The sequence below is a fragment of the Oryctolagus cuniculus genome, chromosome 13 (assembly GCF_964237555.1).
Source record: "Oryctolagus cuniculus chromosome 13, mOryCun1.1, whole genome shotgun sequence".
Taxonomy (NCBI): Eukaryota; Metazoa; Chordata; class Mammalia; order Lagomorpha; family Leporidae; genus Oryctolagus; species Oryctolagus cuniculus.
Window position 1 is genome coordinate 100312604 of NC_091444.1, and position 27066 is coordinate 100339669.

The 27066-nt window shown below is 39.4% G+C and overlaps 1 pseudogene; it reads left to right on the forward strand.

Moving 5' to 3' along the window:
• The first annotated feature begins 1423 nt into the window (after nucleotides 1–1423).
• On the forward strand, nucleotides 1424–25244 carry LOC103350887 (prostaglandin-E(2) 9-reductase-like; annotated as a pseudogene).
• The last annotated feature ends 1822 nt before the right edge of the window (nucleotides 25245–27066 follow it).

Below are 27066 nucleotides of genomic sequence, written 5' to 3' on the forward strand. Positions count from 1 at the left end.
GGCTAAGTAACAGGAGCTGCCCGATTTCAGAAACCACGCTGACAACCTCCCTGGGCTACCCTCTCAGGAGTGCGATTCTCGGCCCGGCCCACGTTCCTTGTGAGCTTGTCATTGTGGCAGGTGCTCTCCACGGGTCCCCTGGCTCAACCCGCCCCTAGCGGGACAGGTGACAGCAGCACCAACATGCCCTGACTTGTGGCACTGGCAGGTGCTCAGCCCAGCCTGTGTTGGCTGCAGCAAGGGTTAGCAAGAGGCTACACAATTCCCTCGATTACCCGAGCTGGGATGGAGGAAGTGACCGGAGCCCTGTGCAGGGAATCCCTGTGCCCAGAGGTCACTCATAAACCCCTCAGGGCGACGTCTGGCAGCTGAGGATGTGGCCAGGCTGCGAGCCTGGGTCTGTCTGGCACCCTCCTGACACCCCCAGCGTCCATGGTCAGTTGGTTCACCCAGGATCCGGCTACAGCAGGTGCCTTCGGCTCAGGTCCCATTCCTTCTCCTCCTCCCTTCCTGGCTTACAGAAGCCTCAAGATCATTGATCTTTTTTTTTTTTTTAATATTTATTTATTTATTTATTTGAATGTGAGAGTTACACAGAGAGGAGAGGAAAGGGAGGGAGGGAGGGAGGGAGGGAGAGAGAAAGAGAGGTCTTCCATCTGCTGGTTCTCTCCCCAGTTGGCAGCAAAGGCTAGAGCTGGGCCAACCCAAAGCCAGGAGCCAGGAGCTTCTTCCAGGTCTCCCACGTGGGTGCAGGGACCCAAGGACTTGGGCCATCTTCTACTGCTTTCCCAGACCGTAGCAGAGAGCTGGATCGACAGTGGAACAGCAAGGACTTGAACCGGCGCCCATATGGGATGCCAGCACTCCCTCCTCACTTGGGCCGGGACGGCAGTGCCGACACTAAGGGCACCATCACCCACTGAGTGCCCACCATGTGCCGCCTCCATACTACGCGGTCTGGACGTGGTCAGGCATTGGGGTAGGGATAAGCAGAGACAGAGCCGGGGCTGTGGGGGGCATGGGCTGTGTCTGGGGGCGGCACAGGGTCAGGGACGCTTCCCTGCAGGGCTGTGCTTCCGGCAGGGAGGGGGCATCTGGGAGGACCCTGGGCAGGACTTCAGAGCGGACCAGCAACAGGAAGCCCCGCCATCTCCTCCTCCGCCGTTTCGGTGACCTGTGCTGGACCGCGATGTGAAACCCAGTCCAGCCCGGCGAGGGGAGGGGTGGGAGCCACAGCGCCGCAGTTCAGCACTCGGTCTCACGGCGGGTTCCTGTCGCTCACTTCCTGTGGAACTTCATCACGGGCTCCCCACCTCCCTGGGGAAGCCAGCGTGTGGGGGTGCTGGGGGGTGGGGCAGAGGCGAGCAGAGAGCTGCGGGGGGGGGGGGTCCTGCTCACTGCAGGGCTCTTGGCTCCATCGCGCATGACCGTAGGTTGCAGCCCCACCACGCCAGCTCCCCAGGACCTGAGGCCAGCTTCCACCTGCCAAGGGTCTGGGCTCTTCGGTGGCTGAGGGTGAGACTTCGCCACCGCCAGCCTCGATAAGGGGGACGAGCCACGCCAGGAACCCAGGATGCGAGGGGTTGGCCCCTGGCCACATGCACTGGCCTGGAAGAACCAGATCTCCGTTCGAACTGAGCCGTGGTGTCCCAAGCCTGTGGCCGCCTGGTGGCAGCCCCTTCCCTGCTTCTCTAGGTTTGCACATTATTATTACAAAACTAGAGTGAAGTTACAGAAAATATTTTCCCAAAGGGAAAGTTAAAAATGCTAACTTTCCTTCAATTAAACTTTTGAAGTATCATTGAGGGTCAGTATTTGATAAAGTGCTCAATAATAGTTGATTCTGTGTGTGCATTTGTGTTGTCATGTAAACTAGTTAATTGTCTCAAAGTGTAATCAAAGGCAGACTTCAGCATGAAAAAATAAAAAAATAAGAAAAACAAGACATAGATGTTTGCAGGGTTGTAACTTAATAAATCACCAATAATTATTCAACGAATTTCTTTTTTTTTTTTTTTTAATTTGGTAGAGTTATAGACAGTGAGAGAGAGAGATAGAGAGAAAGGTCTTCCTTCCATTGGTTCACTCCCCAAATGGCTGCTGTGGACAGCACCGCGCCAATACGAAGGCAGGAGCCAGGTGCTTCCTCCGGGTCTCCCATGGGGTGCAGGGTCCAAGCACTTGGGCCATCTTCCACTGCCCTCCCGGGCCACAGCAGAGAGCTGGACTGGAAGAGGAGCAACTGGGACTAGAACCTGGTGCCTATATGGGATGCCAGCGCCGCAGGCGGAGGATTAACCAAGTGAGCCACAGCACTAATACTTAAAAATACCAAGTGAGAGATTCCAAAGAGAAAATTTTGTAAATCTGATTTTTAAGTAATCAACCTAAAAATTCTGCTTCATTTAAAGTAAGTGAACAGGATACTCTTCTGTAAATATGGAATACTGCTTTAATTTCACTCCTCCCATATGTTGCTTAAAATTAGACAGGAATGTGGCCGTAGACTTCCTGTTATTTATATACCCTGTGAAGCCAGAGGAATCAGAGTGTGCTTGGTCAGAGGAATGAAAGGCAATGGATCCCAAATTTCAACGTGTGGCATTAAGTGATTGTGGGCTAAGTAAGTTTTCCCATGTACTAGGAAACTTGTCTGAAGGCAAGTACAACATCATGTTAGAAGAAAACTGGAAAATAATAGGGACATGGCTAAATTATTGATCATAACAAATGTTAAAGGAAATTGTACAAATGGTCCTACATAATGAAAGTGAGCATAGTGGAAAAAATTTTGCACACTGATATTATCCTAGTTTTCTAAAAAAGAAATAAGCACAGACCAATGTAGAAAGAAAGATGTGCTTTGAACTTGTAGTATGTGTAAAAAGTAAAGGAAGAAAGTTGGAAATTGAAAAAAAAGAGACTATTTACTTCAAACTTGAACTTCCACTTGATTCTTGTGTAAAACTTAAGGAAATCACTGATGAATATTTTGATGACATGTTAACGATTTGATTTTCTTTGCAGAGCAAAGTGGTATGAAGGAGGGGGAAGGAGCATGGACACTAGTAATATTTCAGTCTTGGTGAATCTCTGAGGCCCTCACACCTAGGAATGATATCAGGAAAGGAAAATGGGTTCACTGTCTACTTTGTGGTGATTTCATTGTAAACTTCAGCTTCTCAATTTGAAGAAATAAATGAAAAAGGTTTCCTTAGACTTACCTCTTTGATCTTTCACAAATGCACTTTCAAATCATTATCCAATTTAAGAAACTCCAAAATTTGATATTGTACTACTTTACTTATATATTGCATAAAAGGAATGCCTTTGTTTTAGGGATGATATCCTCCATGATAATCCCTTACATGGCAATTAATTTCTCATGTAAAATTTCTATAATTCATAATATATCTTTACTGTCAGCATGTAGTTTTCTTTTCTTTCTTTTCTATAATTTTTGTGTGTGAACATAATGACCCTGCAGAAAAGATTAACATAATGCCCTACTGTCAATTGAACTACTTCTTTTCTTTTCTTTTTTTTTTTGTTGGCTCACCCTTTCCTTCCCTTCCTTCACCCCCCCCTTTTAACTTTTATTTAATGAATATAAATTTCCAAAGTACAGCTTATGGATTACAATGGCTCCCCCCCCATAACTTCCCTCCCACCTTCAACCCTCCCCTTTCCCTCTCCCTCTCTCCTTCCATTCACAAGATTCATTTTCAATTCTCTTTATATACAGAAGATCAGTTTAGTATATATTAAGTAAAGATTTCAACAGTTTGCGCCCACATAGAAACACAAAGTGAAAAATACTGTTTGAGTACTAGTTATAGCATTAAATCACAATGTACAGCACATTAAGGCCAGAGATCCTACATGAGGAGTAAGTGCACAGTGACTCCTGTTGTTGACTTAACAAATTGACACTCTTGTTTATGGCATCAGTAATCACCCACTGGGATCTCACTCGTGGAGATCTTTCATTTAGGTCATTTTTTTTTGACAGAGTGTCTTGACTTTCCATGCTTGAAATAGTCTCATGGGCTTTTCAGCAGGATCTGAATACCTTAAGGGCTGATTCTGAGGCCAGAGTGCTGTTTAGGACATCTGCCATTCTATGGGTCTGCTGTGTATCTCGCTTCCCATGTTGGATTATTCTCTCCCTTTTTTATTCTATCGATTAGTATTTGTAGACACTATTCTTGTTTATGTGATCCCTTTGGTTCTTAGTCCTATCATTATGATCAATTGTGAACAGAAATTGATCACTGGGACTAGTGAGATGGCATTGGTACATGCCACCTTGATGGGATTGAATTGGAATCCCCTGGTATGTTTCTAACTTTACCGTTTGGGGCAAGTCAGCTTGAGCATGTTCCAAATTGTACATCTCTTCCCTCTCTTATTCCCACTCTTATATTTAACAGCGATCACTTTTCAGTTAAGTTTCAACACTTAAGAATAACTGTGTATTAATTATAGAATTCAACCAATAGTATTAAGTAGAACAAACAAAAAAAATACTACGAGGGATAACATATTAAGTTGTTCATCAACAGTCAGGGCAAGGGCTGATCAAGTCACCGTTTCTCATAGTGTCCATTTCACTTTAACAGGTTTCCTTTTTGGTGCTTGGTTAGTTGTCACCGATCAGGGAGAACATATGATATTTGTTCCTTTGGGACTGGCTTATTTCACTCAGCATAATTGAACTACTTATTTTCAAACATATCCCTGGTTGACACTGGAGAACCTACTTTCTTCGTTCTTCCTCATTTCCTAGCATATGAGGATGTAGCTAAATTGCTTGTGAGGACAAGTACAGTGTGTGTATCCTTGCTTTTATTTGAAACCGAAATATGGTGTAGACCAACAGAGGGGATCTATGTAATCAACCCTATAGGAAAAGTCTTAGGAATGAAGAATCGACATATTCAGAGTTCCTTGCTGATAAGTTTCCATATATGTTCTTAAATCCAGTTCAAACAATTTGAATGTGCTCTGTTTATTTCTGGGGGAGGACTCATAGAAACTTGCAGTATATTGCTTCCATATTTCATTCCATTCATTTTTACTCTGTGTTAACTTTCCTTTGCAAATTCACTGCATGATTATCAACCATGATTTTCTTTTCGCAGTAAACTGTGAATCTTTCTAGCAAAGCAATAAAGCTGTCTTTGTTCCTGAGGACCTTTGATGCCTTTGATCAAAGGGGTGGCCCAGTGTGAAGGGGTGCCTGAGATTCCCAACTCCTGCTATTAATTCAGGGAAATCAGGCAAACTGGGTGGGCTCATCCCCTCAGAGTTCAAATGCAAAATTATCCCAAGACATGAGGAAAAATGGATTTGCCAAAAGTCATTAATAATATCTTAGCTGCTTTCAATCACATGCATCTACAAATAATACTTTTAACTCCTTCTTCAGGTCCCTAAGAGCAAAGCTATGGAACCACCAAAATAGCTACTGATGCTGGGTTCCGCCACATTGATTCTGCTTATTTTTACAAAAACAAAAAGGAAGTAGGTCTGGCCATCCAAAACAAGATTGCAGATGGCACTGTGAAGAGAGAAGATATATTCTACACTTCAAAGGTAGAGTGTAGATGATGTGTAGGAGAGATGGTTAATGAAATGTTGTGTAGAAATGATTACTTGATATGCTTCATAGATGTTGAGTAATTATTCCTATTAGTAAAATTGTTATCACACATCCTCCTGTAACATCCAGTATCACAGAGACAAAGATTATGGCTTTCTAATTATTGCTATATCCAATTTTTTAAAAACATTTATTTAATGAATATAAATTTCCAAAGTACAGAATATGGATTACAATGGCTTCCCCCCATAACTTCCCTCCCACCCGCAACCCTCCCCTTTCCCACTCCCTCTCCCCTTCCATTCACATCATGATTCATTTTCAATTCTCTTTATATACAGAATATCAGTTTAGCATACATTAAGTAAAGATTTCAACAGTTTGCTCCCACACAGAAACATAAAGTGAAAAATACTGTTTGAGTACTAGTTATAGCATTAAATCTCAATGTACAGCACACTAAGGACAAAGATCCTACATGAGGAATAAGTGCACAGTGACTCCTGTTGTTGACTTAACAAATTGACACTCTTGTTTATGGCATCAGTAATCACCCTAGGCTCTTGTCATGAGCTGCCAAGGCTATGGAAGCCCTCTGAGTTCACCGACTCTGATCATATTTAGACAAGGCCATGGTCAAAGTGGCAGTTCTCTCCTCCCTTCAGAGAAAGGTACCTCCTTCTTTGATGACCCGTTCTTTCCACTGGGATCTCACTCACGGAGATCTTTCATTTAGTTCCCCCCCCCCAAGAGTGTCTTGGCTTTCCATGCCTGAAATACTCTCATGGGCATTTCAGCTGGATCCGCATGCCTTAAGGGCTGATTCTGAGGCCAGAGTGCTGTTTAGGACATCTGCCATTCTATGGGTCTGCTGTGTATCTTACTTACCATGTTGGATCGTTCTCTCCCTTTTTTATTCTATCAGCTAGTATTTGCAGACACTATTCTTGTTTATGTGATCCCTTTGGTTCTTAGTCCTATCATTATGATCAATTGTGAACAGAAATTGATCACTGGGACTAGTGAGATGGCATTGGTAAATGCCACCTTGTGCTATATCCAAATTTATATATTTTAAATGAAATTCATTCCCATGATTTCCCTAGTATCAACTCCAAACAGTGTGATTCAGCATGGCTTGTGAAATCAGAGAGGGCTGTGAGCTAAATATGATGTTCCTGATTTCCTGGATTACTTTTTAAAATTTCTTATTATTGTAAATATGAATTGACACGGTTTAAAAAGAGTTATTTATTTGTTTGAATAAAGAGACAGAGGAGAGACAAAAAGAGATAGAGTCCTTCCATCTGCTGGATGCCCCTGTGGCTACAACAGCCAGGTCTGGGCCAGGATGAAGTCAGGATTTGGGAACTCCAATCTGATCTCCTACATGGGTGACAGGAACAAATTACCTGGGCCATTTCTACAGCCTTCCAAGGTACCTCAGCAGAAATGAAGTTGCTAAGTGGAGCAGCCAAGTCTCAAACCAGCACTCTAATATGAGATGCTAGCATTGAAAGTAGTGGCTTAATTCATGCACACAACAATATTCAAATACTCAAAATATTTTTCTGCTTATTATGTGATTAAAATATATAGTAATTATTACCACTGATTAATGATTATAAGAATCAGACCATTGAATTTGTTTGTAAACTTTGTGAAGCATAACTCAAATGCTGATCATTAGCATTACATGATAAAATTTTTATCTCTGGTATAATTACCTTCCATGCATTGGTGGATTAATGAGTAATAGCTAAACAAGTGAGAAGGATGATATAGTTAGTTCAGATCACAGGAAATACAAAATGTAATGTATTTTCTTTCAGTGTTCATTAGCTTTTAACCAAGGGAAAATATCTCAGTATTATGTGAAGGAAACAAAAAAATTAACTAACATATTAATTCACCACAATTTTAATTGCTTATCATTTCAGCTTTGGTGCATTTTTCATAGACCAGAGCTGGTCAGACCAAGCTTGGAAGACTCACTGAAAAAACTCCAGTTGGATTACATTGATCTCTACATTATTCACTTCCCAACAGCTCTGAAGGTAGGCAACCAACATCATAAAATGTATTTTACTTATTTTTAAAGATTTTTTTTATTTATTTGAAAGGCAGAGGGACAGAAAGAGAAAGACAGATCTTCCATCTGGTTCACTCCTCAAATGGTCATTGAGGGTCAGGACAGGGACAGGCTAAAGGTGTAAGCCAGGAAGTCCATGACAGTCTTCCATGACATGGCAAAGGTCCAAGTATTTGGACCATTTTTCTGCTGCCTTCCCAGGCATATTATCAGGGAGCTGGCTAGGGAATTTAGGCTCAAACTGGTGCTCCAATAGGGGGTCCTGAGGTCACTGGCAACACCTTAACCTGCTGCGCCACAAAGCTGGCCTCTGCCTCTGATATAAATTTTACAACAGTTTCTAAGTTATAGAAACTGCCCAAAGCAAGTGAAGCAATTTAGTTTATTTGATTTTGTAAAAGGGGAAGCCAGGCCATGAGTAACATACACATTTGAGGTAATGTTAGGAACTGCTTGTATTTATAGCAATCATTTTCTTCTGTATTAATCTAATTTTTGTTGGTTTTGTCTAAGCCTTTTCATTGGTGTCATAAATGGCCATGGGACAATTATTTTCTCATGATCATTAATTTTGACAGCTTCTCTGTATCCTTTAGAATTAAAATTATTATTATTAAGAAAAAAGACCTTGAATGACCATCTGTGATTCAAGTATCTGCTCTTGGAACAAAATGTTTTTGAGGAGATGAGCAACATCCACTATTGGTGGAGATCAAGGCCAGGGAACTGGTAACTTTCCCAGTGAATGAGAGATATCTCTCCAGAGAGGAAAGAACAGAGAAACACAAAGTAACATAAATCTACGGGACCCTATTACAATCTGGAAAGTAGTAGTATTTATTAACATGTATAGTAAATATAAAAGAAAAGAGAAGGTCTGTAGTACAATGACATTCTTTACAGACTTATATGCAGTGCATTTTGCAATTATGGGAGGTTGCTCCACTTATTTCATGAAAGTTTATTGCTGTCTCCATAAGTATACTTCAGTGTTTTGCCATGGGTAGGTATCTAAATTTAATGAAATAGTAAAAAATAACTGCTTCTATTCCAGCCTGGAGAGGAGATTATTCCAACAGATGAACATGGAAAGACAATATTTGACACAGTGGATATCTGTGCCACTTGGGAGGTGAGTACTCCCAGGAGAGAGAAAACAGGAAGTCAGAAGTGGGAGCATCAGATCACACTTCAATTTGTGGGAATGAGATATGCAGCTTTGGATCTTGAGATTTATGTCACCAACAAGTGTTGATGTACTGAGTGGAGAGAGAGGAAGGCAATACTGGGACATAACAGAGAGAAGAATTGGGGCAATGATGTCAGGCATATTTTGCCCCCCATATACAATAATGTCTTTTGTTTTCTAAGGAGGTTGCAGGAATTTTTTTTTTTTTTGCTGTTGCTGATTTTCTCTACTAGCTTTTCTCTTTTGGTCAGTCAGTGCCCACTAGCCTCACTGTAATTTCTTGACAGTGTTCCTTTTAACTGTGTTATGCATTTATATTGGCAACCAATTGTGGAAATATTTCTTCACAATCTTTCCTCTCAGGCCATGGAGAAATGCAAAGATGCAGGATCAGCCAAGTCCATCGGGGTATCCAACTTCAACCGCAGGCAGCTGGAGATGATTCTGAACAAGCCAGGGCTCAAGTACAGGCCTGTCTGCAACCAGGTGAGGACTCTCAGCCTCTTCTCCTTTTGTTATTATCCTCTTCTCATACTACTGCCACGTGTCTAGTTGTTCTCCTCTCCTGTTAAACTTACTTTGTGTAATGGAAGATTCTATCAGCTGAACCTCTGTATGGAAGGGTATGGATGGGTCTCCATTGTCTCTACATTTTTTAAAGGATGACTAGAAAAAGAAAATGTGATATATATACACAACAGAATACTACTTAGTCATAAAAAGAATGAAATCCTGCCTTTTGACATCAAATAAATGTAACTGGAGACCATTATGCTTAGTGAAAAACACCAGTCCCCCCAAAAAAAACCCAGAAAATATCATACATTTTCTCTGATATGCAGTATTTAATATAGAATACAAAAAACCCCAAAGTATAAGAATGAAACTGATATGTTTTGATTGTTGTTTGTAGCCCTTGTCTGTAACCCTGTGTAACAGTAATCTTCCTACTTTTTACTTGTTTAACAGGGTTCACATTGTGGTTAGTGGTACAATAAGCCTGCAATTATAGAGTAAATTAAAAGCATGCTATTGTGAATATTAAAGGGAAAAATAAAGAAAGAAAGAAAGAAAGAAAGAGAAAGAAAGAAAAGAAGGCCCAAAGTAAGCAGGCATATATGAGTATGTTTACATACACATACAATATTTTGCTCACTCTCCTAATAGTTTGTGGTAAGTGTTACTATTTATTCCTACAGACATCAGAAAACATCCCCTGTGTACAAAGATACTGTCCTGCAGTTATAGTGTCATTATTGTGTCTAAAGAAGTTAACAATTACTTCCTCCTATCACTTAACATCCAGTGCATAGTATACATTTGCATTGTTGTCCCTGATTGTATTCTACTTAAAGTGTTGCAATGTAGTAGTTCACACAATTTTCATCATTTTCCTCATGCTCTTTCATGAATCCAGAAAATATTAACTGGAGACTATGGTAATATGTGGAAGATAAAAGAAATTACCTATTTATGTTGATACAAGTAACCAACAGAAACAACACTAAGGGATTTTTTGACAAAACTAGAGCCCATCTTGTTCCACCTAGTTAGTCAGAAATTTTGTTTTCCTAAAATATCCAGGTTAACTTTGTCAAATTTTCTGGATTTCTCAGATTGCTGTCTTGTAATCACAGGTTAATTGTTTCTCTGCTCCAAGTTTATGTAAATCAGAGGTTAGGTTTGAATAGTTTTCTTTTTTTATTATTTATTTATTTGAAAGGCTGAGTTACAGAAAGAAAGAGGGAGAGGCAGAGAGGTCTTCCATCTGCTGGTTCACTCCCTAAATGGCTGCAAGAGTATATTGCCAATTCAATCCTGAAACCTGATTTTCTATTTTATGTTCAGTCTTAACTCTCCCTAGCCATTATGTCTCAGAAATATACAGAAATCTTGAATGCATGCCCCAAGACAGAGAAACAGACTTATCCTAAAGATTTCTTGACATCGTACAAAGAAGCACGTGTGTGAAGGATACTCTGTGGGATTCTTGATGCCTCCAGACCCAGGCCATCATCACCTGAATGTTCTCTTTGTTTTGCTTCTGATGTACTCCAGGTCTTTGTCCATTAGATTGATGATGCTTGGGTTTTCAATTATGAGACCATTATTATATTATTTTTTTTTATTTTTTTATTTTTTGACAGGCAGAGTGGACAGTGAGAGAGAGAGACAGAGAGAAAGGTCTTCCTTTGCCGTTGGTTCACCCTCCAATGGCCGCCGCGGCCGGCGCGCTGCGGCCGGCGCACCGCGCTGATCCGATGGCAGGAACCAGGAGCCAGGTGCTTTTCCTGGTCTCCCATGGGGTGCAGGGCCCAAGCACCTGGGCCATCCTCCACTGCACTCCCCGGCCACAGCAGAGGGCTGGCCTGGAAGAGGGGCAACCGGGACAGAATCCGGCGCCCCAACCGGGACTAGAACCCGGTGTGCCGGCGCCGCTAGGCGGAGGATTAGCCTAGTGAGCCGCGGCGCCGGCCCATTATTATATTATTAACTGTCATAATTGGAAAGCAAAATGTCTTCCATGTAGAAGTCTAATATAAAAAGAATTTTAAATCTTTTTTTTTGACAGGCAGAGTGGATAGTGAGAGAGAGACAGAGGGAAAGGTCTTCCTTTTTGCCGTTGGTTCACCCTCCAATGGCCGCTGCGGCCGGCGTGCTGTGGCTGGCGCATGGCACTGATCCGAAGCCATGAGCCAGGTGCTTATCCTGGTCTCCCATGGGATGCAGGGCCCAAGCGCTTGGGCCATCCTCCACTGCCTTCCCTGGCCACAGCAGAGAGCTGGCCTGGAAGAGGAGCAACCGGGACAGAATCCGGCACCCCATCGGGACTAGAACCCATTGTGCCAGCGCCGCAGGTGCCTATTGAGCCTTGGCACCAGTCCTTTAAATCTTATCTCTAAGAAGTTTTTTGGAAATTAGTCTGGGCTCAACCTAAGCTCATTGAAGTTGTATTCTATGATGGGCTGTCTGGTATACTTGCAATCAACTCTCTATGCTTCATATGCTTTAGAATGAGGCAACTCTCTTCTAGGATGTTGATTAGCCTATTTGTGGGATGTACTCTCACAATGAGCACCAGTGTTTTCATTTTTTTCCATAGCATGTCTTCATGATCAAAAGTTCCTACACTTCACGTAGTTAAATGTCCATGCCTTTGTTTCTAGCGGATATGTGCCATATCCTTTTCTCTATTGAGAACTTGACAATATCCTATTACATTATCATATGAAAATGATATTGCCTTTCCTTCTCAACTTAGTTTTTAATTCAGCTGAAATTTCTTTTAATCGTATGTAAAACAATTTCACATACACATATATACACATATATTTTAAGAAGAATATTAGGGGCAAGTATTTATTGCGATTGTTGTGACACTGCTCAGGATTCAACCAGACCATATAGGAGTGCCTCATTCTGCTTCTGATCCAGTTTCATGTTAATGCACATCCTGAAAGGCTCCAAGTGATAACCCAAGTACTTGGATCACTACCCCCCTTTTAAGAAACCCACATTGAATTCTAGACTCCTTACTTCTGCCTAGCCCAGCCCTGGTTATTGAAGTAGCAGATGGGAGAACTCTCTCTCTCTCTCTCTCCCCCTCTCTCTCTTTCTCTCCCTCCTTCCCTCTAGTAAATAAATTAAATGAGTATCAAAGTTTTTCAAAAGAATAATTATGCTTCTTATTTCACTCCTTTTAAAAAAGTTTATGATGAAAGAGAGGAGGAGACAGATCTTCCACCCCCTGATTCATGCCCCAATGCCTGCAGTGAGCAGCCCGAGCCAGGCTGAAAAGCAGGATCCTGAAAACCCAAAAACCCAACACAGTCTCCCACATGGGTGCCAGGGACTTGAACCATCTTCTGCTGCTTTCCTTGGTGCATTAGCAGGAAGCTGGACTGGAGAAAGAGCAGCCAGGACTCCAACTCATGCTCTGATATGGATATCAGAATTCCAGATGGCAGTTTAACTCACTGTGACACAAGCCAACTGCTTCACTCATCTTTGCAACAGATTTATTTACCTATCTCAAGTGTCTTCATTGTGTTGGAAAGTAAGATCTTGCTTTCCAGAATGTTAAAGCATCAAGGAACTTATATTTTAAAAAATATCCTGGCTATGGTGGGGGCGGAGCCAAGATGGCGGAATAGTGAGGGCGTGCACCGATAGTCTGGGAAAATTTAGTTTAATAAAAGGGGAGTTATGGTAGCCTCAGAAAAAGGACCAGGAAAATATTGCAGAGGAAACTCTTCTGGATCTAGTGGCTGTGAATCGGAGGACCTACTGGGAGAACAAGGTCGCCCACCACACGGAAGCCGAGCCATGGGAGCTGCAGGGTCTGTGCGCCAGTGCAGGAAGGGGAGTGCATGTCACACAGACACCAGCGGGGAGAGTTGGGACGCCCAGGGCTCCAAGTCCACACATTGGCGATGGAAGGGGAGGTGAGCTCAATAACCTGAGACATTGGCAGGGAAACGGGGGTCAGAATCTAGGGGGGAGCCGGAAAGTGCACCAGACTCACTACCGGAGAGAAGGAAAAAAAAAGGTGGGGGGTTTCTCTTTCTGACAACCTTGCAAAGGTTGCAAGGCTGCAAGGCTTACAATAGTTTCCAAGAGTTTGCAAGAGATGAAGAGCAGGCCCCCTCTCTGGATTTACATAACAGGGGAGAGCTAAGGAACTGAGTCACTACAATTCAGTAGCCTAGGCAACCCAGTGGGAGTCCAGAGGAGAAACAGAGCCTGCACAGACTCTTTGGGTAGAAGCCAGAGATTGGAAGCTAAATACCATCAATTCTGCACAGCCGTGCCATGCAGTATTACTTACCCCCTGAATAAAATAAATAAATAAATAAATAAATAAAGAGAGAGATTTACCACACATAACCTGAGGGTGTCACCTTTGCACACCCATAACCTGGAAGAACCAAGCAGAGCTCTGAGGCCACACCCATCTCAAGCCTCCAAGGCTCCTCCAACAGCAGGCAGTCCACTTAACACAGACATAGTATAAAATAAAAAAATAAATAAAAAAAAACACACAGTGACGAAAGAAGAATTAACTATGCCAAGCAACAAACACAGAAATCGAGGGAACAAGATCAACGATGACACTATGATGCCTCCAAATAAACAAAACACCCCAAGCCAAGATTATGAAGATAATGAGATAGAAGAAATGCAAGATACGGATTTCAAAAAATTTATGATAAGATCATTTAGAAGTTTTCAAAAGCAAATCCTTGAACTACAGAAATCCTTATTGGACAGGATTGAAAATCTCTCTCGTGAAAATGAATTTTTAAGGAAGAATCAAAATGAAACGCAGAAACTAGTAGAACAGGAAAGTGTGATAGTGAAGAGAAATCAAAATGAAATGAAGAGCTCAATAGATCAAATGACAAACACATTAGAAAGCCTTAAAAACAGAATGGGTGAAGCAGAAGAGAGAATATCGGACTTAGAAGATAGAGCACAGGAAAACATACAGTCAAACCAAAGAAAAGACGAGGAAATTAGAAATCTAAAAAATATTGTTGGGAATCTACAGGATACTATTTAAAAAACCAACATTCGAGTTCTAGAAGTTCCTGAAGGCATGGAGAGAGAGAAAGGATTAGAAGGCCTTTTTAGTGAGATGCTAGCAGAGAACTTTCCAGGTTTGGAGAAGGACAGAGACATCCTAGTACAGGAAGCTCATAGAACCCCCAATAAACATGACCAAAAGAGATCCTCACCACGACACGTGGTAATTAAACTTACCACAGTGAAACATAAAGAAAAGATCCTAAAATGTGCAAGAGAGAAACGTCAGATTACTCTCAGAGGATCTCCAATTAGACTCACAGCAGACTTCTCATCAGAAACACTACAGGCTAGGAGGGAACGGCGAGACATAGCACAGGTGCTAAGAGAGAAAAATTGCCAGCCCAGAATATTATATCCTGCCAAGCTCTCATTTGTGAATGAAGGTGAAATAAAGACCTTTCATAGCAAACAGAAATTGAAAGACTTTGTGGCCACTCGTCTGGCCCTGCAAAAGATACTTAAAGATGTGCTACACTCAGAAACACAGAAACACGGCCATCAATATGAAAGAAGGGAAAGGAAGAACACCTACCAGTAAAAGAGCATGGGAAGCTCAAAGCATATACTAGAAAATATCTCCGGGAAAATGGCAGGGCAAAGTCACTACGTATCAATAGTCACATTGAACATTAATGGTCTGAATTCTTCAGTTAAAAGACACTGATTGGCTGATTGGCTCAAAGAACACAACCCAACTATTTGTTGCCTACAAGAAACACATCTCTCTAACAAAGATGCATGCAGACTGAAAGTGAAAGGTTGGAAAAAGATATTCCATGCCAAAAGAAACCAAAAAAAGCAGGTGTAGCCATATTAATATCAGACAAAATAAACTTTAATACAAAAACTGTTAAGAGAGACAAGGAGGGACACTATATAATGATTAAGGGTTCAATTCAACAGGAAGATGTAACTATTATAAATGTATATGCACCTAATTACAGGGCACCGGTCTATTTAAAAGATATGTTAAGTGACTTAAAGGGAGATTTAGATTCCAATACAATAGTACTGGGGGACTTCAATACTCCACTCTCAGAAACAGACAGATCAATAGGACAGAAGATCAACAAGGAAACAGCAGATTTAATCGACACTATTGCCCAAATGGATCTAACAGATATCTACAGAACTTTCAATCCTACATCTAAAGACTTCACATTCTTCTCAGCAGTGCATGGAACCTTCTCTAGGATTGATCACATACTAGGCCATAAAGCAAGTCTCAGCAAATTTAAAAGACTTAGAATCATACCATGCAGCTTCTCAGACCACAGTGGAATGAAGCTGGAAATCAGCAACTCAGGAAACCCCAGAAAGTATGCAAACACATGGAGACTGAACAACATGCTCCTGAATGAACAATGGGTCATTCAAGAAATCAAAAGAGAAATAAAAACTTTCAGGAAGTAAATGAAGATAACAACACAACATATCAAAACTTATGGGATACAGCAAAAGCAGTATTGAGAGGCAAATTTATAGCAATAGGTGCCTATATCAATAAATTGGAAAGGTACCAAATAAATGAACTTTCAGCGCATCTCAAGGACCTAGAAAAACTGCAGTAAACCAAACCCAAATCTAGTAGGAGAAGAGAAATAATTAAAACCAGAGAAGAAATTAACAGGATTGAATCCAAAAAAAAAAAAAAAAAAACTACAAAAAATCAGCCAAGCGAGAAGCTGGTTTTTTGAAAAAATAAACAAAATTGAAACCCCATTGGCTCAACTAACTAAAAAAGAAGAGAAAAGACCCAAATCAATAAAATCAGAGATGAAAAAGGAAATGTAACAACAGACACCACAGAAATAAAAAGAATAATCAGAAATTACTTCAAGGACCTGTATGCCAGCAAACAGGAAAATCTTAAGAAATGGATAGATTCCTGGACACATGCAACCTACCTAAATTGAACCATGAAGACATAGAAAACCTAAATAGACCCATAACTGAAACAGAAATTGAAACAGTAATAAAGGCCCTCCCAACAAAGAAAAGCCCAGGACCAGATGGATTCACTGCTGAATTCTACCAGACATTTAAAGAAGAACTAACTCCAATTCTTCTCAAACTATTCAGAACAATCGAAAAAGAGGGAATCCTCCCAAATTCTTTCTATGAAGCCAGCATCACCTTAATTCCTAAGCCGGAAAAAGATGCAGCACTGAAAGAGAATTACAAACCAAATATCCCTGATGAACATAGATGCAAAAATCCTCAATAAAATTCTCGCCAATAGAATGCAACAACACATCAGAAAGATCATTCACCCAGACCAAGTGGGATTCATCCCTGGTATGCAGGGATGGTTCAACATTCGCAAATCAATCAATGTGATTCACCACATTAACAGACTGCAGAAGAAAAACCATATGATTATCTCAATAGATGCAGAGAAAGCATTTGATAAAATTCAACACCCTTTCATGATGAAAACTCTAAGCAAATTGGGTATAGAAGGAACATTCCTCAATATAATCAAAGCAATTTATAAAAAACCCACAGCCAGCATCCTATTGAATGGGGAAAAGTTGGAAGCATTTCCACTGAGATCTGGCACCAGGCAGGGCAGCCCACTCTCACCACTGCTATTTAACATAGTTCTGGAAGTTTTAGCCAGAGCCATCAGACAAGAAAAAGAAATTAAAGGAATACAAATTGAGAAGGAAGAAGTCAAAGTATCCCTCTTTGCAGACAATATGATTCTTACTTAGAGGATCCAAAGAACTCTACTAAGAGACTATTGGAACTCATAGCGGAGTTTGGCAAAGTGGCAGGATATAAAATCAATGCACAAAAATCAACAGCCTTTGTATACACAAGCAATGCCACGGCTGAGAAAGAACTGCTAAGATCAATCCCATTCACAATAGCTACAAAAACAATCAAATACCTTGGAATAAACTTAACCAAGGACGTTAAAGATCTCTACGATTAGAATTACAAAATCTTAAAGAAAGAAATAGAAGAGGATACCAAAAAATGGAAAAATCTTCCATGCTCATGGATTGGAAGAATCAATATCATCAAAATGTCCATTCTCCCAAAAGCAATTTATAGATTCAATGCAATTCCAATCAGAATACCAAAGACATTCTTCTCAGATCTAGAAAAAATGATGCTGAAATTCATATGGAGGCACAAGAGACCTCGAATAGCTAAAGCAATCTTGTACAACAAAAACAAAGCCGGAGGCATCTCAATACCAGATTTCAGGACAAACTACAGGGCAGTTGTAATCAAAACAGCATGGTACTGGTACAGAAACAGATGGATAGACCAATGGAACAGAATTGAAACACCAGAAATCAACCCAAACATCTATAGCCAACTTATATTTGATCAAGGATCTAAAACCAATTCCTGGAGCAAGGACAGTCTATTCAATAAATGGTGCTGGGAAAACTGGATTTCGACATGCAGAAGCATGAAGCAAGACCCCTACCTTACACCTTACACAAAAATCCACTCAACATGGATTAAAGACCTAAATCTACGACCTGACACCATCAAGTTATTAGAGAACACTGGAGAAACCCTTCAAGATATTGGCACAGGCAAAGAGTTTCTGGAAAAGACCCGGGAGGCACAGGCAGTCAAAGCCAAAATCAACTATTGGGATTGCATCAAATTGAGAAGTTTCTGTACTGCAAAAGAAACAGTCAGGAGAGTGAAGACACAACCAACAGAATGGGAAAAAATATTTGCAAACTATGCAACAGATAAAGGGTTAATAACCAGAATCTACAAAGAGATCAAGAAACACCACAAAAACAAAACCAACAACCCACTTAAGAGATGGGCCAAGGACATCAATAGACATTTTTCAAAAGGGGAAATCCAAATGGCCAACAGACACATGAAAAAATGTTCACGATCACTAGCAATCAGGGAAATGCAAATCAAAACGACAATGAGGTTTCACCTCACCCCGGTTAGAATGGCTCACATGCAGAAATCTACCAACAACAGATGCTGGCGAGGATGTGGGGAAAAAGGGACACTAACCCACTGTTGGTGGGAATGCAAACTGGTCAAGCCACTATGGAAGTCAGTCTGGAGATTCCTCAGAAACCTGAAGATAACCCTACTGTTCGACCCAGCCATCCCACTCCTTGGAATTTACCCAAAGGAATTTAAATTGGCAAACAAAAAAGCGGTCTGCACCCTAATGTTTATTGCAGCTCAATTCACAATAGCTAAGACCTGGAACCAACCTAAATGCCCATCAATGGTAGACTGGATAAAGAAATTATGGGATATGTACTCTTTAGAATACTATACCGCAGTAAGAAACAATGAAATCCAGTCATTTGCAACAAAATGGAGGAATCTGGAACACATCATGCTGAGTGAAGTAAGCCAGTCCCAAAGGGACAAATACCATATGTTCTCCCTGATCGGTGACAACTGACTGAACACCAAAAAGGAAACCTCCTGAAGTGAAATGGACACTATGGGAAATGGTGACTTGATCAGCATAGCCCTGACTGTTAATGAACAACTTAATACATTATTCCTCTTAGTAGTTTTTTTTTTGTCTGTTCTACTTAATATGACTGGTTTAATTCTGTAATTAATACACAGTTATTCTTAAGTGTTGAAATTTAACTGAAATGTGATCCCTGTTAAACATAAGAGTGGGAATAAGAGAGGGAAGAGATGTATAATTTGGGACATGCTCAAGCTGACTTGCCCCAAATGGTAGAGTTAGAAACATACCAGGGGACTCCAATTCAATCCCATCAAGGTGGCATGTACCAATGCCATCTCACTAGTCCCAGTGATCAATTTCAGTTCACAATTGATCATAATGAAAGGACTAAGAGTCAAAGGGAGCACATAAACAAGTCTAGTACCTGCTAATACTAACCAATAGAATAAATAAAGGGGAGAGTGATCCAACATGGGAAGCGAGATACTCAGCAGACTCATAGAATGGCAGATGTCCTAAACAGCACTCTGGCCTCAGAATCAGCCCTAAAGCCATTCGGATCTGGCTGAATAGCCCATGAGAGTATTTCAGGCATGGAAAGCCAAGACACTCTGGCAAACAACAACAACAACAACAACAACAACAACAAAACCTAAATGAAAGATCTCTGTGAGTGAGATCCCAGTGGAAAGAACAGGTCTTCAAAGAAGGAGGTACCTTTCTCTGAAGGGAGGAGAGAACCTCCACTTTGACTATGAACTTTTCTAAACAAGATAAGAGTCGGAGAACTCAGAGGGCTTCCATAGCCTTTGAAACTCATGACTGGAGCATAGGGAGATTACTGATGCCATAGACAGGAGTGTCAATTGGTAAAGTCAACAGCAGGAGTCACTGTGCACTTGCTCCTCATGTAGGATCTCTGTCCTTAATGTGCTGTACATTGAGATTTAATGCTATAACGAGTACTCAAACAGTATATTTCACTTTGTGTTTCTATGGGGGTGCAAACTGTTGAAATCTTTACTTAATGTATACTAAACTGATCTTCTGTAAAAAAAAAAAAGAAATTATCAATTCCCAACTTGACTCTCACTGGGATTAAACATGACAATAGGTCTGATCTGATTTCATCATCATTTAAAAAATCATCTATTATTTTTCACTTTATGTTTCTGTGTGGGAGCAAACTGTTGAAATCCTTACTTAATGTATACTAAGCTGATCTTCTGTATATTAAGAGAATCAAAAATGAATCTTGATGTGAATGGAAGGGGAGAGGAGTGGGAAAGGGGAAGGTTGTGGGTGGGAGGGATGGTATGGGGGGGAAGCCATTGTAATCCATAAGTCGTACTTTGGAAATTTATATTCATTAAACAAAAGTTAAAAAAATATCCTGGCTATTGTACTCATTTGTCTATTTTGTGAAATTTTAATAACTTTTTAACTTCTTCTTAGAGTAAGTCTACCAAGTTGCTTGACATTGAACTGAACTATCAGATTTGAGAGACGTGTGTTTTTTTTTTTTTAGTATTTTTCTTTTATTAAATTCTCAGCTTTATTTTACACTTGAAAAGCAGAAAAAGGAGAGAGTTGGAGAAAGAGAGAGGGAAGGAGGGGGAGAGTGAGAGCAAGAGCGAGAGATTCTTCTAACCATTGATTACCTTCACTAGCACTAGAATGAGCCCAAGACAGGATTCTAGAACTCTTCACCTCCTATGTGACTGACAAACACAATTAAGCCATCGCCTGTTACCTTAGAAGTTATAAATTAGCAGGAAGTTGGAATGTGAATTAGAGATGAAACAGGAACTGAGTCATTCTGATAGGGAGTGTGTTTGTCCTAAGGGCCTTCTCACTGCTGCATCAAATGCTTATCCTGAGAATTGAATTTTTCGCAATACTGAGGTTTATGTATGCAAAATTCCAATTATTTAGGTAGTTTCTTTAGTATATTTCAATATATTGCATAACTTTCTCTATTAAAGTATTTTAATATGTTTTGTCAGGTTTAACTATAAAGAATATAATTCTGATCGTCTTTAATTGCTTTTTCCTTTCTGTTTTGAGCATTTTCAAATGTATAGGAAAGTTCAAAGAATTATAGAATAAAAACCCATTACTTGAATTCATCAATTATTGAGTTGGAGACTTCTAAATTCTTTCTCTGTATCATGATTTTTGGATATTGCTAATAATTCATATGGGTAGTCCATACATTAGCAAACTGTAATCATCACTTTGATGTTTAAGGTTCCTCTAATACAGACAGTGAGATACATTTCAAGCAAGTTCCTGTGTCCTTCAATACAACATTATAAATGGAAAATTCTTGTCTTAAATTAATTTGAAAGCATTTTTTTCTTATTCTAATTTTTTGTTGATGGGATATAAAAACCCAACTATATCAAATAACTTTATTAAATTATTTCATATATTTCAAAGTTTGCCTTTAGATTTTTCTCAATCTTGTAAGTACATGGCCATCTCATTTTTAAATAATGTCAGCTTTGTTTGTTCTCAGATGATTTTGAGATTTCCTTTTATCTGTAGAGCAATACAATTTGAATCAATTATATCTAGTAATGCATTTCTGTCATTTTCAAAGCAAAAATTGTTAGTTAGTAATACAATGAATTCCCATATGCCTCAGTTAACATCTCATTTTGTTATATTTGTCACAATTAATGAACCACATCCAGCTTTCCCTATTTTTTTTCCATGCTCCTTTTATCCCTCCTAATTATCCCAATCTCAAGCAATTAACAGTCTGTGTTCAGAATTTTTAAAGAAAATTTAGCTTCCACATGTATAGGAGAACCTTTGGCAATTATTTTGCTGTGTCTCATGTATTTCATTCAACATGAAATCCTTCAGTTCCATCCATTTTTCTGAAAATTACAAGATTTCATTCTTTTTCTTAAAGCTGAATAATATTCCACTGAATATATTTACCAAATTTGTTTATCCTTTCATCTGATGATGAACACCTTGATTAATTCCATGCCTTGGCTATTGCTATTGTGAACAGTGCGGCTATAAATATGGTGGAGAGGTATATCTTTAATACAATTAGTATATGTATTTTGAATATATACTCAGTGATGGGATTGCTGGATAATATGGAAGTTACATTTATAATTTTTAAAGAAATCTCCATACCATTCTCCACAGTGTTGCACTAATTTACATTCCCCTCAACAGTGTATAAGTGTTCCCCTTTCTCCACAACCTTATCAGCATTTGCTACTCTTTTTTTGATAATATCCATTCTGATGGGATGAGGTGATATTCTCATTGTGGTTTTGATTTTCATTTCCCTGATGGCTATTGATATTGAGCACTTTTCACATATTTATTGGTTATTTTTTTATTTCTTCTTTTGAGAAGTGTCTATTCAGGTACTTTGGCCATTTCTTAACTGGATTGGTTGGTTTTTTTTGTTGTTGTTGTTGAGTTTTTACATTGCTGATATTCTCAATATTAATCCTTTGTCAGATAATTTATTGTGAATATTTTCTCCTGTCAGTTGTCTCTTTAATCTATCAATTTTGCCCTTTGCTGTGCAGAAGCTTCCGAGTTTGATATAGTCCCTTTCTTTGGTTTTGTTTGTGTTGCCTGCACTTTTGGGGTCTTACCCAAGAAATTATCATTTACACTAATGACGTGAAGTGTTTGTCCTGAGTTTTCTTTTAACAATTTTGTAGCTTTAGGTCTTATATTTAGGTACTTGATCCATCCTGAGTTGGTTTGGGGGTACACTGAGTGGTAGATATCTAATTTCATTCCTCCACATGTGTATGTCCAGTTTTGCCAGCACCATTATTGTAAAGACTATATTTTCCCCAGTGTATGTTTTTGGCACCTTTGTCAAAATAGTTGGCTGTATATATGTGGATTTATTTTTCATTCAACATTTACTGATGACTTGAAAATTTTGTTCAATGTCTCAAATTGTTTGGAAACTTTTCAGATATTTTAAGTATTTTCTTCGAAGTATTCGATCTAACTTACTGAGATTTTCCAGACCAACAAATGAAAAGATGAAAATAACATATTTTTTCTACTTCTCTAATAGGTATTTGAATTTCAGTTGCCTTCAGAGGACATGAAAGTTGTAGATGGTCTGAACAGAAATTTTCAATATGTTACTGCTGATTTGTAAGTGACTTTGGTAAATTTGTTTTCTGAGGATGAATGTATAAAAGGATACTAGTCTCTATTCACCATGCACTGTGGTGATAATCAATGTGGATGATTAAATCTTTGCAAAACTGAAATATTTTACTTCATTTGTCTCAAACCTCCTCAATTCTTATAAGATTGAGGATGTCTCCATCAGCTCTGTGGTCCTAAACAGAAATTCTTATCATCTCCATATGGAACTGTTCATTAGATCTCTTCAAGTTAATTTCTTTAAGAGTTTAAAATTTCTCTCTCCCTTTTTATTGCAATTTTCTTAAAGAACCAACAACTGCATTTACCTTGAAAAAGGCTGGCCAAGTATTTCAATAGAAACACTTCGCTATAATTTTCTAAAACATGGTGATCTCAATGCAGATGATGAAGTCTTAAAGGTAGATTTAAAATCCAGGAATGGGAATATAGGCTTAAAAATGATCATGGGAGAGAATTTACACAAAGAAAAGATCTTTATTCTTCTTTTGAGCTGGAAGATTTTAGAATCTAATAAAAATACATACTGTATATGAGGGTAGCAAGGAATATACACACCTTTGGGGCTTTTAACTTGTAATATTAATAAATGTAATAATGAAAGAGATCAGGATAAAGAAAGAAATTAGCATAATAAAAAATTGTATGTACTCAAAATTGGTACCTATGTTCTGATTTTTAATGATTTTATTAGTATAAGGGAAAATGAATGTGGCAGGGCCAAAATGCAAAGAGAAAGTGACAAAAAATGAATAATCCTTACTCTCCATTAAATATTTTAATAAGTATTCATTTTTAGCACATTGTGTTTCTGTAGTTGTTAAATAGAGATATGTAAATTATGCAGGAAGCTATATAGACATGGAATTCTATCTTATTAATGACATTCTTCCCATTTCTTAATCTAATATACTATACTGTTTCTGATGGGCAATGAGCAAAGAATTAGTAAAAGGGATGTTAAATTGCTAATAGTATGGCCGGCGCTGTGGCTCAATAGGCTAATCCTCCACCTTGCGGCGCCGGCACACCGGGTTCTAGTCCCGGTTGGGGCGCCGGATTCTGTCCCGGTTGCCCCTCTTCCAGGCCAGCTCTCTGCTATGGCCAGGGAGTGCAGTGGAGGATGGCCCAAGTGCTTGGGCCCTGCACCCCATGGGAGACCAGGAAAAGCACCTGGCTCCTGGCTCCTGCCATCGGATCAGCGCAGTGCGCCGGCTGCAGCGGCGGCCATTGGAGGGTGAACCAACGGCAAAAGGAAGACCTTTCTCTCTCTGTCTCTCTCTCTCACTGTCCACTCTGCCTGTCAAAAAAAAAAATTGCTAATAGTAATCTATACCCCTGAAATAGTTTTTAGTATTAAATAGCATGTGGATGTGTCTTTATTCAAAAATAGGCAAAGTAAATTTCAATTTCCCTTGAAAATTTGTTTTTTTCCGATATTTTATTTTTTCAAATTATTGCAACGTTAGTAAAAAGACAACAGATTCAAATGCTTATATATACAGTTATAAGAATGATATTCCCTTCTTCCCTTCCAACCTCCCTCTCTTTTCCTCTCTCTTTCCTTATTCTTTTTGCTTTCCTTCTTCCTTGAGATTTTTATGTAAGATAGCAGTGGGTATCACTTTGCATTATTGAAAGATGCAGCTATGGGTGAGAAATGTTATTGAATTTTTTATTCTACATGTTTTATATATTAAATTTCTGGTAAAGGAATATGATTAGAAAAAGTTATATGTGATTAAATTTATGTATTATAAAGGAATGCTCATGAATATAAACAGATTTTACAATTTTACAGAAAAAAACTATTAACTTTGATGGTAATTTCACATAAACCACTTATTAATTATTCTAGAAATGTATTTATTAAGTTTAGACTGTATATCTTCTCATTTTAGTGCTATTAGACTAAATGGGTAATTTATATAAATTACCCATTTTCTGATGAATATTAACATGGAAGCCTTTGTCAGACTTCTAGCATAAGACCCTTTCTTGTGAATCATGATGCAGGAGACACCTCAGATGCTGCTGCGTGGGCACCTCTCTTCTGATTAATCCATGCTGATTAGCAACTCCCACTCAGCTAGAGCCAAATCTACAGGGTGAGAAGCCTTGGCACTACATTTCTGTCACTTCTTGAAAAATAAAACAATGTTTTTATTAAAGATGCTTACCTACCGTAGATGCTGTTACTTATTTGTTTCATTCTGACTCCTAAGTCCCCACCTCATTGATTTTCTTAGAAGACTGGAGTCCTCTATTGGGAGATGGTTACAACTATTCCTTAGATGTGGCTGACTGGATGTTGCAAATTGGATGACAATTAGCAAAGATTTTCCCAATTTTTCTGCAGTGTTTCAAAAACAAGAACACTCACTTCACAGAGCGTGGGAGGTGAGGCAATACTGCAAGTGTGACCAACAGTGCAGGGGCTCCCCTACAGAACTTCAAGAATCAGAGCTCCAGAAACTCAGGTATTAGGGATCCCTGGGGGGAGGCTAGTCGGTGACTTAAGGGGAGGAACCAGCCTGGAAGGATGAATAGGGGTAGGGGATGGGGGAAATTGAGGAGGATGGAGTTGAGCACGTCTCTGCTTGGGGATGTTGACAAATATTCTTCATAATTATATCTGCTGATAAAAACTAACTTTCCATATATTTTATTGAAGAGTCAGAGCTGAGACTCAGACTTAGTCTGTTCATGTCCTAATCTATTCATGTCGCTATACCTGGATAGAAAATCAGAGAAACAGCTGACTGATATGGAGAATCTCCGGTTATGTGATATTAATATTCATGTTTCAAGGAATGTGTGTTTGCACTTAGGTAAATATATGCATATAATATCTACATATGAAGTAAAATACAGCAAAATACTAAAAATTGCTAAATCTTAAAATATATATTAAAAAATACAACAGAGGCAGGCACCGTGGTTCACTGGGCTAATCCTCCACCTTGCGGCACCAGCACACCGGGTTCTAGTCCCAGTCGGGGTGCCGGATTCTGTCCTGGTTGCCCCTCTTCCAGGCCAGCTCTCTGCTGTGGCCAGGGAGTGCAGTGGAAGATGGCCCAAGTGCTTGGGCCCTGGACCCCATGGGAGACCAGGAGAAGTACCTGGCTCCTGCCATCAGATCAGCATGGTGCGCTGGCTGCAGCAGCCATTGGAGGGTGAGCCAACAGCAAAGGAAGACCTTTCTCTCTGTCTCTCTCTCTCACTGTCCACTCTGCCTGTCAAAAAAAAAAAAAAAAGGCAAAAATACAACAGAATATAGTTTGGGGAAAAACTCTCAAAACATTCATTTATTAATCTGGATTATAAAAAATGCTTCCCTGTGTATCAACTCCATTATAACTCAATTTTCTCAAGATTTAAAGTAAATTTGATTGTCTTAAGTGTTTGATGCTTTTAAATATTGTAATATAGAATCTGTCCAAAAAATATAAAACACAAATATGACAAAGTCATTACATATTAGTGTTAAGTAAATATTAAAAATGCTAAATTATGTGTCAGTGTAAGTATGAAAACAGATTTGAGAAAACATTTCTGAAGAAGTAGAGGCTAATGGCTTTGTAGAGAAAGACTTTAAAACAACTGTCTTGATGACAAATTGCTAAATGCAACTATGTTCCTAAATCTATATATATATAAAATATATGAAACTTGTATAACAAATAAAATTTAAAAAATATATTGACTGAAGTACGAAGAAATCATAAAACTAATATGTGAATAAAATAAGAACAACTAAGGTATGCAAATTATATACTAAAAAAACATAAATTCTGGAGCTTAAGAGTACACAAAAATAGTCTTCAAAAATGAGAGAAATGGCAGGCGCTTGGAGTTGTAGTTAAGACTCCACTTGGGACAACTATGGAGTCTTGACTCTGCTCTCAATTACAGCTTCCTGAGAATCACCCTAGTGGGCAGCAGTATATGATGCAGATATTTAAGTCTCTGCCATTCAT